Consider the following 12,860-nt stretch of genomic DNA (forward strand, 5'->3'; position numbering starts at 1 on the left):
TACATTTCTTTCTTCTTCTTATCAACAAATTGTTCACTTTTAAGCGCCGTTGCCCAAAATAACTATAAGAAAATTGAAGTAATTTATAGAGTAGATATACAATCTCGTTGTAGTACTGCCTTTTTTTTTTCGCTTAGATGTTATATCATGCAGCTCCAGAATATCTGACATCTCCCAGTCCTCCGTATATTACATACGTATACTTATGTTACATACTGTAAAGAAACCATCCTGCGGTCGTTGATGTAACTCCCATTCCCGGATGCTTCATTACAATATAAAGAGATAAAAATAAAAAAGGAAGAAAGAAATGTAAAATAAGATTGTCAGTATTTGGATAATATGTAAATGAAAGAAATGTTGAAAGAGTCTTCTAATCGTTTTATAAGGAAAAAGAAAAATGGTTAATATTTATCCTTTTAAAGAGGTGTTTTAAAAAAAAAAAAGTAAAAAATGAAGAGTGCCAATGTATGACTCAATTCGGTAGTTCTCGTGAGTCGCTATTAGCGCGGTTCCCTCCCCTCCAAGTCTTCCTCCTCGATACGCCAGCTGGTTGCTTGTCTTTACGTTTTGTTTCGTAACGTGAGAAGGTTCTCCGTTCTGTCTGTTCCTGATGGAGTTGTTGTGTCCAGCCTTGTTCTTCGTCGTAGAGAATGACTGTATAGTGGAGCAAGTGAGTATCGAGTAAAATTAGTTTGAATGCCGAAACTCATATTATTATTTTTTTTCTCTTTTGAAAATATGGTTAAAGGATTTTTTTTAAAGGCACGAATTCCGTAACTTTTTCCAAAGAAAGAACTAAGAAAGTTCTAAGAGGTTATGCCTCAAATGGGAAAGATAACTTATTATATTAATCAAGTTATTGGTAACGGAACTTATAGTCAGTATTTTATTGTACAAGAATGTACTACTAGTGAGTTGATGATTGAATGCTTATTCCTAATAAGCCTAATAGAACAGAGTTATAGTGCCTTTTAATATGTGTAGTTGGCCAGTTGGACTAAGTGTTGCTGGTATTTTCCTTTAAAGGTGACTAATAAAAAATAAGGGAAGTGCAGTAGTAGCATGCTAGTTCCTGTATTGTTCAGAGGAACAATCATAAGATTTATCTATGACAATAAGATCTGACTTAATGAGACAGTAGATATTTTTGGCCGCTATCTTATAAATATTATAGCTCACGTTCCCGAATCAGTAGTGGTTTGGTGGTAACATCCTTGGATTAATAAGGAAAGTAAACTGAGCCTAAATCTATGATTAAGTTATCTATAAACAGTAATAGAATTGTGAATAATCGGCAAATATTTTTCTTTAAAGAACTATCTTTTGTTCACCTTGGTTTTTTTGGTAGCATGCGAATGTGGGTGAATGGAGCATTCTTTGCGAAAGATGTATGCTATGTAACATTGACAAAAAAATTGTTCAGAGGCCGATTGGATAACAGTAGATAACGTCAAATATTATTTCTTTGAAGGTTCGCATCATAGCTCAGTGATTGCATGCTTTGGCGCTTTATTAAAAGCCAATTTGGATTATTGTAACTTGAAAAATAAGACGTTGGTCCTTTATGATCTAGTGGTTCCTTTGGTCAACTAAATTGCTAGGATCTTTTGGAGCTAATCCTTCTTGGGCTCTTGAGCTACGTGTGCAGCCCCCCCCAAAAAAGATTATAGTTGTTATAAGGCATTCAAACAATTTTCTCGATTCGTGTGAATGTTGAATGAAGTCAGACAACAACTTACGGATTTGGCTAAGCAGTAAAGAGGAGGTAAAGGGTGACAATAAGTAATTTTTTATAAGGTGAGTGAACATTTTTGTACTAGTTAATAGTGAGTAATACGTCCGTCTTTGTGTGTGTGAAAGATTGTTGGATAGATCGTTGTTCTGCTCCGCTTTGACTACAACATTTTTACCATTTTGCTTTTTGTTGACTTGTTCTCCTCCCACATTTTTATTCTATAGATATTTTTTTTTATTGGATTCCTACTTTGGATTTTTTTGTTTCCGATCCTCATTCTTTCGAATTCGGACCTTGAAAAATCGAAAATTTAGTTTTTTCCTCCTCCCACATTTTCATACTATATTTTTTTTATTGGATTCCTACTTTGGATTTTTGTTCCCGATCCTCATTCTTTCGAATTCGGACCTTGAAAAATCGAAATTTAGTTTTTTCCTCCTCCCACATTTTCATTCTATATTTTTTTATTGGATTCCTACTTTGGATTATTTTTGTTCACGATCCTAATCTTTCGAGTTCGGATTTTGTACAATCAAATATTTTTATTTACATTATCATTACAATATTTTTTTTGATAATCTGATTGGATTTATTTTTGAAATAATTCGACGACCCTGATCCAATACTTCTCTTGATGTATTGTTCATTATATTGTTTATTTATATGATTTATATTAATAAGAGGAAATATTTCGACCGATTGAGTTTCCTCAGTTTTAATTGAAATATACATTGGCAATCTCTTTATATATATTTTTTTTAATTAAAGAATGAAATTGAGAGTCAATTAAATTATAGAAATAATTGTGACTTATTATACAATGAGTTCTTGATGATTCCTATGTATAGGGTGTCCGAGTTATATACACGGATTATTGCATGGATTGAGAATTGTTCGATTGGAGAAGCCTTAAGAAAAAAAAATTCTGAATTAGTTTTGAAAGATTTTGAGCATTGAAATTAATTTTTATTAAACTAAGATTGATTAAATTATTTTGTGATTACAGAAATATAGCGTTGTATTAGAATTTGACTCAGAGCTTGGACTTTGATAGTTTGAAAGTCGAATGAAATTACAATTTAAATTCAAATTAGAGTCAATTAAGAGAGAATAGAATCGTTCCTTTATGAAATATTAAATTCATTATTCAGATTTTTATAGAAAATAAGATACATATATATTTATATTTATAGTCAGATTTCAGCATTGATGTCTTAAATGAGCACGGATATTCATATATATATAATTTTTTATTAATTATTTATTGTTGTTGGTCTATATGGTGTATATGCATCATTCAAACGTTTTGGTACATATACACTTCCCACTATTGAAATAAATTGTTATTCAAGATTGAAATTTGTCTCGTTATTTCTTATATATTTGAATATGTATATATATAGTTTTTCTTAAGAGAAGTATTGGATGATTTCATATGAGTAGTAACCAACTTGAATAGATAGAAGCGTTGGGATCCTTCATCACTAGTTCCGTCTTCTAGGGGATTACTGGGCGGAGCTCAGGATTAATTTATTTATATTTTATTTTTATTCTGAATTCTCTCCGGTTCTTGCCCGGGGGGGACAGGAGCGTTACAATTAGTAAGCAAAACGTAAAGACCATTTTTCAAAAAAAAAAAAAAAAAATAAAAAGGGAAAGCATCTTTATTTTGTGAAGTATCATTTGGTTATAATATATGAGAAAATTAAATAGGTTGATTGAATATTACCTATTTACCCTTTTGTGTATAATTTACTTCGGAGTTCTTAAATTATTATAAAGCAAAATAACTTACAAATTTTTTTTTCCAACTTCTTCCTGGATTTTGAATTTGATTGTCTGTGTCATGCGTTCGATCGATTTCCATTATTTGTGTAGTGTAGTGTAGTTAGAATTTAGTGTATTTATGAATTATTTTTTTTGTATATTGTTTCATATTTTTGCTTTGTTTGTTTGATTTAAATATGAGTTCTAATAGAGACTACATTAGTATTAACATACCAGAGATGGAATATGTGACTCTAGATGCAACCGGTCAGAGTGGTTCTGAAAGATTTTCAAATTTTGGTAACGTGAATATGAGTTTAACCCCTCCATGTAGGGAAAGTATTGATGTAAGGCATTTTCCGCAAAATTTTCCCAATCCTTCGGGCGAAGCTTCGCATGCTTCCAGTATTTCATATGGGTTTAGCCGAATGGCAAATGCGTCTAATGTTCAACCAATGATATCGGATCAGCATCATGTTTCTTTTGCGGAACCTTATCATAATAATAGATATTCAGGTGTTCCCCTTGAGCGAAATGTAAACCCTAATGAAAGAGTTGACAATAGATATATTAATTTAGGGAATTATTATCGTAGGGTTACCCAGATTAGAAATTCAACGCCTAGAGTTGATTGTAATAATTTATATAGGAGAGATGTCGGTGATCGTACTAATGTCAGAGATTCTAGTAGTAATAATGAAATGGTTTTAGATCCACATCGTTTTGAAAGAAACTTGGAACAAAAACTAATTGTAAAGTATACTTATGCGAGTTCGGTGAAATTTCTTGAGGAATTATTTTGTGATTTGAAGAAAATAGATGGTAAATGTAGTTTAAAGATTTTTGAACTTTTGTTTAAGATAGAAGAAACTTTGATGGATCATAGTTATTCCTTTGGGATGATTTTATCTATATTAATGACCAAGTGTGAAGGTTCTGTATTGAGAGTTGTGACCGATGCTATGAGCCAAAATTTAGATTGGGATACCTTTAGGCAAATTATGTTTAGTAAATTTGTAACGCCTATAACTGCTCATATGCTGATTAGCGAAAGGGTTTATAGAAAGCAAAGGCTGAATGAATATGTAGATAACTATGTGAAATCAACGATGATCGCGATGAAAATTTTGGGATTAACTTATGAGGAATCTCAATTAACCAAGATCATTTTAGATGGGCTTAACCCTAGTGTGAAATTTAAAATGCTGAACTATTATCTTCCTTCTACTAGAGTAGAACTTTTAAATATTTCTGAAAACTTTGTTCAAAGACATCGGGAGGAAGTAGAGTATCATAAATTAGTTGGAACTTCTAAGGGAAAACAAATTTCAGCATTGACCAGTAAGGGATCAGAACTTAAGAATGCCTTTAAAAATACTAAGGAATCAGGATATGTTAATCGTAATTGTAAATCGGGCTTAATGAGCGAGGCATGTAGGGACTCGTTATTTCCAAGGAGTAATTTTAAATCTAACGATCGTCCGGTTGAGAAAAATAAAAAACATTTCAAGAAAATTCCTTCGGAGTTGGACGGCATGGTGGCAACCTTTGTGTCCGGGAAAGTTAATGACGTTTTTGCTAACATCTGTGTCGATGGTGGTTCTAGTTTCAATCTAGTGGCGAAAGATTTGGTGCAACGCTGTAATGTGGAACAATTTATTCGGAAAGTTGATGAGAGGTTAGTGAATGCTACGTCGGGGCATGAATTCATTACGAACGAAGAAATAGTTTTGAACGTGAATTTATCTGGATTTTTCCAGGTAATAACTTTTCGAGTAGTGTCCAAGTTGCCGTGTGATTGCTTACTGGGAATGCCTTTTCTTCAATCCAATCAAGTAGTTTTGGACTATCATAACCGAATCATGATTTTGAATCAGGGTAAGAAGAGAGTTCGGCTTTTCTTTCAGCAATATTCTGTTGGAGGAAATGAAAGTAGATTAAGGTCTGGAGTTTGGGCTAACCAGCAAAGATCTCAGGACAAGAAATTAAGGATGAATCAGAATGACAAACGAGGTGAATTTGGACAAACATCGTTATATTTTCGAGCCGATATTAATTCGTCGGGATCTTCAAGTAAAGGAGTGCAATGTGACTTCGACTTAAATCAAATAGAGGATCAACTTTTAACGATTAATGTGCCTAGTTCAGAACAGCTTTTGGAACTTAAAAATCTAATTAAGTGTGCACCATCTAACAGTGATAGACGTAATTCCGCTCTTTCTTTCGAGAATCAAAATGAGACTTTGAATACTTCCGGTGTTCTATCCGAGATGGGGAAGAAGATAGATGATAAGGAACTTATTGTGAACAGTGGAAAATCTCAACCATCAGTAGACTTGGCCATGGTATCAGCAATCAACTTGGATTCCCTGGAGTCGAAGGATGATGTTAACGGTAGAAGTGATCCGGTACTGGGAGAAGAATTTGCTAAGTCTTCAACAAATAAACCGTTACCACAGAGGAAAAGAAAGAAGAAGAATAGAACCAAGAGGGCTACAAAGGATTGCAATATTGTCGGTGTTAAAGAAGATACTAACGATGAGGCTAAGACTTTAGAGAAGAAACAGCAAGAAGATGAAAAGAAGAAATCAATTATGAGTTGGGAAGGCAGTGAATCCGAAGCTTCCGACGTAGATATTGAATTAGCCGAGAAGTTTCATTCGTTGGTGAATAGGAACAAAAAGTATTTTAGTGAAACTATCCCTCAAAAACAAACCAAACCGAGACGATCAAAGCAGGTGAAAAACCAAGATGAAATACAGGTGAAAAACCATAATTTTGATGAAACTTGGAAATATCGAGACCCAAGTGTTATATCGTTCATAGACTCGATCACAAAGGAATATGATGATGTGATCTGTGAAAGGGTAGGATGCATAAAGGATTATTATGGTCATTTATATTTGTCAGAAGAAAAACCTTTCAAACAGACTCCTTTCCCAATACCAAGAAATAAGGAGAAAATTTTTGATGAGCAAATACAAGAGTTGATAACTCAGGGTATCCTAACAGAAGTCGATCATTCTAATTACGCGAGTAGTTGTTTCTTAGTTAGGAATAAAAATGACACCTATCGCATAGTTGGGAATTTTGTGAAAGCGAATGAGCTAATTGTTAATGATCCTTTTCCATCGCCTAATTTGGAAGAATTTCTAACTGGTTTAGCTGATAAACAATTTCATACGAAGCTGGATTTACGAAAAGCATATTTCCAAATCCAGTTAGATAAGAGCTCAAGGGACATCACTACGATCGTGACACCAAAGGGTCTATATCAATTTAATAGGGTTCCAGTAGGAATAAAGACTGGGAGCAATATACTTTCAAGGGTAATGAGTAAAATACTTGGAGATCTTGAAGTAGAGGGAGTTAAATGTTATTTTGATGACGTTTTAATCTCTTCATCAAATTTAGAAACTCACAAGGAAACTATCAGGAAAGTAATGGAACGTTTTCGTAAATATAATGTAACCATTTCTCCTGATAAGTGTATGTTTATTTATAAAAAGATTAAGTATTTAGGTTACATAATATCAGGAGATCAAATGGAGATCGATCCTTCTCGAGTTGCGGCAGTTAGAAACATTCCGCCTCCGAGAAATAGACGAGGCCTAATGAGGATTCTTGGATTCTTTAGTTATTACTCGAAGTTCGCATCAGAGATGCAGGAACTAATGGGTCCTCTGAGCGAGTTGAAGTCCACTAACTCGAAATTTGTATGGACTCAGGATCATCAAAGAATCCTGAATAAGCTTAAGGATATTTTGATTAATAACATCGTGTTGAAGGTTCCCGATCTCAACAAAAGGTTCACCGTTAACGTGGACGGTTCTGGGAAAAGTGTGGCCGGCTGTCTGTCTCAAATGAATAGTCTTGGGGATATGCAACCCGTAGCGTTCTACAACAGAAAACTGTCTGAGGCCGATAAACATCGAAGTATTTATGAGATCGAATTTATAAGTTTAGTAAAAACGATCTCGAGGTTTAGGAATTATCTGGTAAAAGAATTTGATGTATTAACTGACAACAAAGCTCTGACTTGGATTCTTAGCAATTCCAAGCGTTTGATGAAATATGGCCCGCTGGTCGAAACCCTGTGTCAGTTTGATTTCCAGATCAAACATGTAAGATCAGCCGATAACTTAGTGGCCGACGTATTGACCAGAGTTTACGACCCTTTTGAATTTAGTATTGTCGAGGGACCTTTGGGTTTAGCAGCCTTCAATAACAATTTGAGACTTGCGCATACTTGGAAGTTACCTTTAGTCCAAGGGACAATTGATGAGCTTCAGGACGAGGACCCAAATTTGAAGGCCATCAAGGATCGAATAAATAATGGAGAGAATATTCCTGGTCATATTCTCAATAAAAAGGTTCTTTTGAGAAAGACAAATTCGGTCCATAATCCTTATAAGATCGTTATACCAAGGAATCTAACAAAAGTCCTGATTGAATACTACCACCAGGACAAATTGGTGGGTGGTCATTCAGGGGTATACAGGACGTTAAAGAAGCTGATGAAATGCTTCACTTGGGAAAAAATGAAGGAGGAAGTGAAAGAATATGTCCAAACTTGCCATAGATGTCAGCTCAGCAAAGAAGACAATAAAAAGAAAATGGGTCAGCTTGTCTCTGAATATTGTAAAAGAATTGGAGCGCACTGGATGATAGATATAATTGGTATACTACCTAATTCCAAAGGTTTTAAGTATATCTTGATAGGGGTGGATAATGCCAGTAGGTTTACTGTATTAGAAAAGTTGCGTACTTTAACGTCTGCCTCTATCATTTCCAAATTAACCGAAATTTTCAGTCGAGTTGGTTTTCCGGAGGCTATCTCGACTGACAACGCCTCTGTGTTTGTTTCAGAAACGTTTAAGAAATACCTGTTTGGATTAGGCATAAAACATATCAGACTTAGTCCTTATCATCCAGGGGGAAATATTTCAGAGAGATTCATAAAAACCCTAAAATCATCGGTCAGGGCTTATTTCGCCAACAAGCAAAATATGTGGTCGACCCTCATTCCGGATCTCCAGTTTACACTTAATATTAGCGAGCACTCAGGTCTCAAGATGACTCCAATTGAAGCATTTTTCGGACGTCCCTTTTCTACCCCTTTAGAAGCTCGTTGGAACATTTTTGAGACAGATTTGGGTGGTAGATCTACGCAAGAGCTGTGGGTGAAAGCTCTGGAAAACATGGAGAAATCCTGGAGTAAGAGGAAGAAATTAATGTTACAGAGAAGGAGGGAAGTTTCCCTCGAAATCGGCAGTAAGGTCCTGATCAGGTCTCACGTAAAATCGTCCCTGAAAGACCAGGTAGCCAAGTCCCTCAGCGACAAGTGGTTTGGGCCTATGATTGTCCGGAAATTCTTAACTCCAAATACTATTTTGGTTTCAGACGAGCAAGACAGCCCTGGATCTTATCGTAAGAGCCACGTATCAGAAGTAAAAGTTTATCGAGAATCGCGGCATTGAGAGAAAAAATTAGGACTTGAAGAAGTTGGAAATAATATTAACAGAATGGGAAAAATTTGAAAATTAATTTAGTTTATTGTATTTAGTAAATTTCAATCGTATAATTCCTGGAAAAATTGTGTTTATTTGTAAATAATGTATTCATTTTCTTCATTACGAATATTTGGAAAAATTGTTTATACTTGTAAAATATAAATTCATGGCCATGAATTTTATAAAATTTCTCAATTAATAAATATTCAAAGTTAATTAAATTATGGATTTTTAAATAATATTTATTAGTATTGTTAATTGATAGTATATATAGTTATTCCTTTGAAATTTCTATAGGTGAAAATATTTGTAAATATTTATTATATATTGATGTTTATTATTTTCTTTATATTTTTAGATTTCCAGGATTTGAGAAAATTGCTGTGCAATTTTTTTTCGGCCGGTGGTGGTTGTAAAGAAACCATCCTGCGGTCGTTGATGTAACTCCCATTCCCGGATGCTTCATTACAATATAAAGAGATAAAAATAAAAAAGGAAGAAAGAAATGTAAAATAAGATTGTCAGTATTTGGATAATATGTAAATGAAAGAAATGTTGAAAGAGTCTTCTAATCGTTTTATAAGGAAAAAGAAAAATGGTTAATATTTATCCTTTTAAAGAGGTGTTTAAAAAAAAAAAAGTAAAAAATGAAGAGTGCCAATGTATGACTCAATTCGGTAGTTCTCGTGAGTCGCTATTAGCGCGGTTCCCTCCCCTCCAAGTCTTCCTCCTCGATACGCCAGCTGGTTGCTTGTCTTTACGTTTTGTTTCGTAACGTGAGAAGGTTCTCCGTTCTGTCTGTTCCTGGTGGAGTTGTTGTGTCCAGCCTTGTTCTTCGTCGTAGAGAATGACTGTATAGTGGAGCAAGTGAGTATCGAGTAAAATTAGTTTGAATGCCGAAACTCATATTATTATTTTTTTTCTCTTTTGAAAATATGGTTAAAGGATTTTTTTTAAAGGCACGAATTCCGTAACTTTTTCCAAAGAAAGAACTAAGAAAGTTCTAAGAGGTTATGCCTCAAATGGGAAAGATAACTTATTATATTAATCAAGTTATTGGTAACGGAACTTATAGTCAGTATTTTATTGTACAAGAATGTACTACTAGTGAGTTGATGATTGAATGCTTATTCCTAATAAGCCTAATAGAACAGAGTTATAGTGCCTTTTAATATGTGTAGTTGGCCAGTTGGACTAAGTGTTGCTGGTATTTTCCTTTAAAGGTGACTAATAAAAAATAAGGGAAGTGCAGTAGTAGCATGCTAGTTCCTGTATTGTTCAGAGGAACAATCATAAGATTTATCTATGACAATAAGATCTGACTTAATGAGACAGTAGATATTTTTGGCCGCTATCTTATAAATATTATAGCTCACGTTCCCGAATCAGTAGTGGTTTGGTGGTAACATCCTTGGATTAATAAGGAAAGTAAACTGAGCCTAAATCTATGATTAAGTTATCTATAAACAGTAATAGAATTGTGAATAATCGGCAAATATTTTTCTTTAAAGAACTATCTTTTGTTCACCTTGGTTTTTTTGGTAGCATGCGAATGTGGGTGAATGGAGCATTCTTTGCGAAAGATGTATGCTATGTAACATTGACAAAAAAATTGTTCAGAGGCCGATTGGATAACAGTAGATAACGTCAAATATTATTTCTTTGAAGGTTCGCATCATAGCTCAGTGATTGCATGCTTTGGCGCTTTATTAAAAGCCAATTTGGATTATTGTAACTTGAAAAATAAGACGTTGGTCCTTTATGATCTAGTGGTTCCTTTGGTCAACTAAATTGCTAGGATCTTTTGGAGCTAATCCTTCTTGGGCTCTTGAGCTACGTGTGCAGCCCCCCCCCAAAAAAGATTATAGTTGTTATAAGGCATTCAAACAATTTTCTCGATTCGTGTGAATGTTGAATGAAGTCAGACAACAACTTACGGATTTGGCTAAGCAGTAAAGAGGAGGTAAAGGGTGACAATAAGTAATTTTTTATAAGGTGAGTGAACATTTTTGTACTAGTTAATAGTGAGTAATACGTCCGTCTTTGTGTGTGTGAAAGATTGTTGGATAGATCGTTGTTCTGCTCCGCTTTGACTACAACATTTTTACCATTTTGCTTTTTGTTGACTTGTTCTCCTCCCACATTTTTATTCTATAGATATTTTTTTTATTGGATTCCTACTTTGGATTTTTTTGTTTCCGATCCTCATTCTTTCGAATTCGGACCTTGAAAAATCGAAAATTTAGTTTTTTCCTCCTCCCACATTTTCATTCTATATTTTTTTATTGGATTCCTACTTTGGATTTTTGTTCCCGATCCTCATTCTTTCGAATTCGGACCTTGAAAAATCGAAATTTAGTTTTTTCCTCCTCCCACATTTTCATTCTATATTTTTTTTATTGGATTCCTACTTTGGATTATTTTTGTTCACGATCCTAATCTTTCGAGTTCGGATTTTGTACAATCAAATATTTTTATTTACATTATCATTACAATATTTTTTTTGATAATCTGATTGGATTTATTTTTGAAATAATTCGACGACCCTGATCCAATACTTCTCTTGATGTATTGTTCATTATATTGTTTATTTATATGATTTATATTAATAAGAGGAAATATTTCGACCGATTGAGTTTCCTCAGTTTTAATTGAAATATACATTGGCAATCTCTTTATATATATTTTTTTTAATTAAAGAATGAAATTGAGAGTCAATTAAATTATAGAAATAATTGTGACTTATTATACAATGAGTTCTTGATGATTCCTATGTATAGGGTGTCCGAGTTATATACACGGATTATTGCATGGATTGAGAATTGTTCGATTGGAGAAGCCTTAAGAAAAAAAAATTCTGAATTAGTTTTGAAAGATTTTGAGCATTGAAATTAATTTTTATTAAACTAAGATTGATTAAATTATTTTGTGATTACAGAAATATAGCGTTGTATTAGAATTTGACTCAGAGCTTGGACTTTGATAGTTTGAAAGTCGAATGAAATTACAATTTAAATTCAAATTAGAGTCAATTAAGAGAGAATAGAATCGTTCCTTTATGAAATATTAAATTCATTATTCAGATTTTTATAGAAAATAAGATACATATATATTTATATTTATAGTCAGATTTCAGCATTGATGTCTTAAATGAGCACGGATATTCATATATATATAATTTTTTATTAATTATTTATTGTTGTTGGTCTATATGGTGTATATGCATCATTCAAACGTTTTGGTACATATACACTTCCCACTATTGAAATAAATTGTTATTCAAGATTGAAATTTGTCTCGTTATTTCTTATATATTTGAATATGTATATATATAGTTTTTCTTAAGAGAAGTATTGGATGATTTCATATGAGTAGTAACCAACTTGAATAGATAGAAGCGTTGGGATCCTTCATCACTAGTTCCGTCTTCTAGGGGATTACTGGGCGGAGCTCAGGATTAATTTATTTATATTTTATTTTTATTCTGAATTCTCTCCGGTTCTTGCCCGGGGGGGGACAGGAGCGTTACAATACGTCAGCTTTACGCTATATACGTCCATCAGTATGTGAAACCCTGGCCACTTATATACAATTGTTTGTTTCATACGGAAAGTACGTGTAGATGGAACACATATACGAAAAATATTATAAAACATACATTTTCAGTATATGTTTGCTGCAGGATCTTACGTTAAGTCCGAAAGGTTTAGGATTTACTAATGTAACCTACGTTTTTACGTACGCCACATACATTTTTTTTTGTGAGAGAGAATGTAAACAACACTGTATGAGAGAATATTCAATAGTTTTCCTTATCATTGAGGTGAACTAAGAACATTTGT

Source organism: Thermobia domestica, chromosome 3 (genome assembly GCF_964235325.1).
Source record: "Thermobia domestica chromosome 3, izTheDome1.hap1.1, whole genome shotgun sequence".
In the NCBI taxonomy this organism is placed as follows: Eukaryota; Metazoa; Arthropoda; class Insecta; order Zygentoma; family Lepismatidae; genus Thermobia; species Thermobia domestica.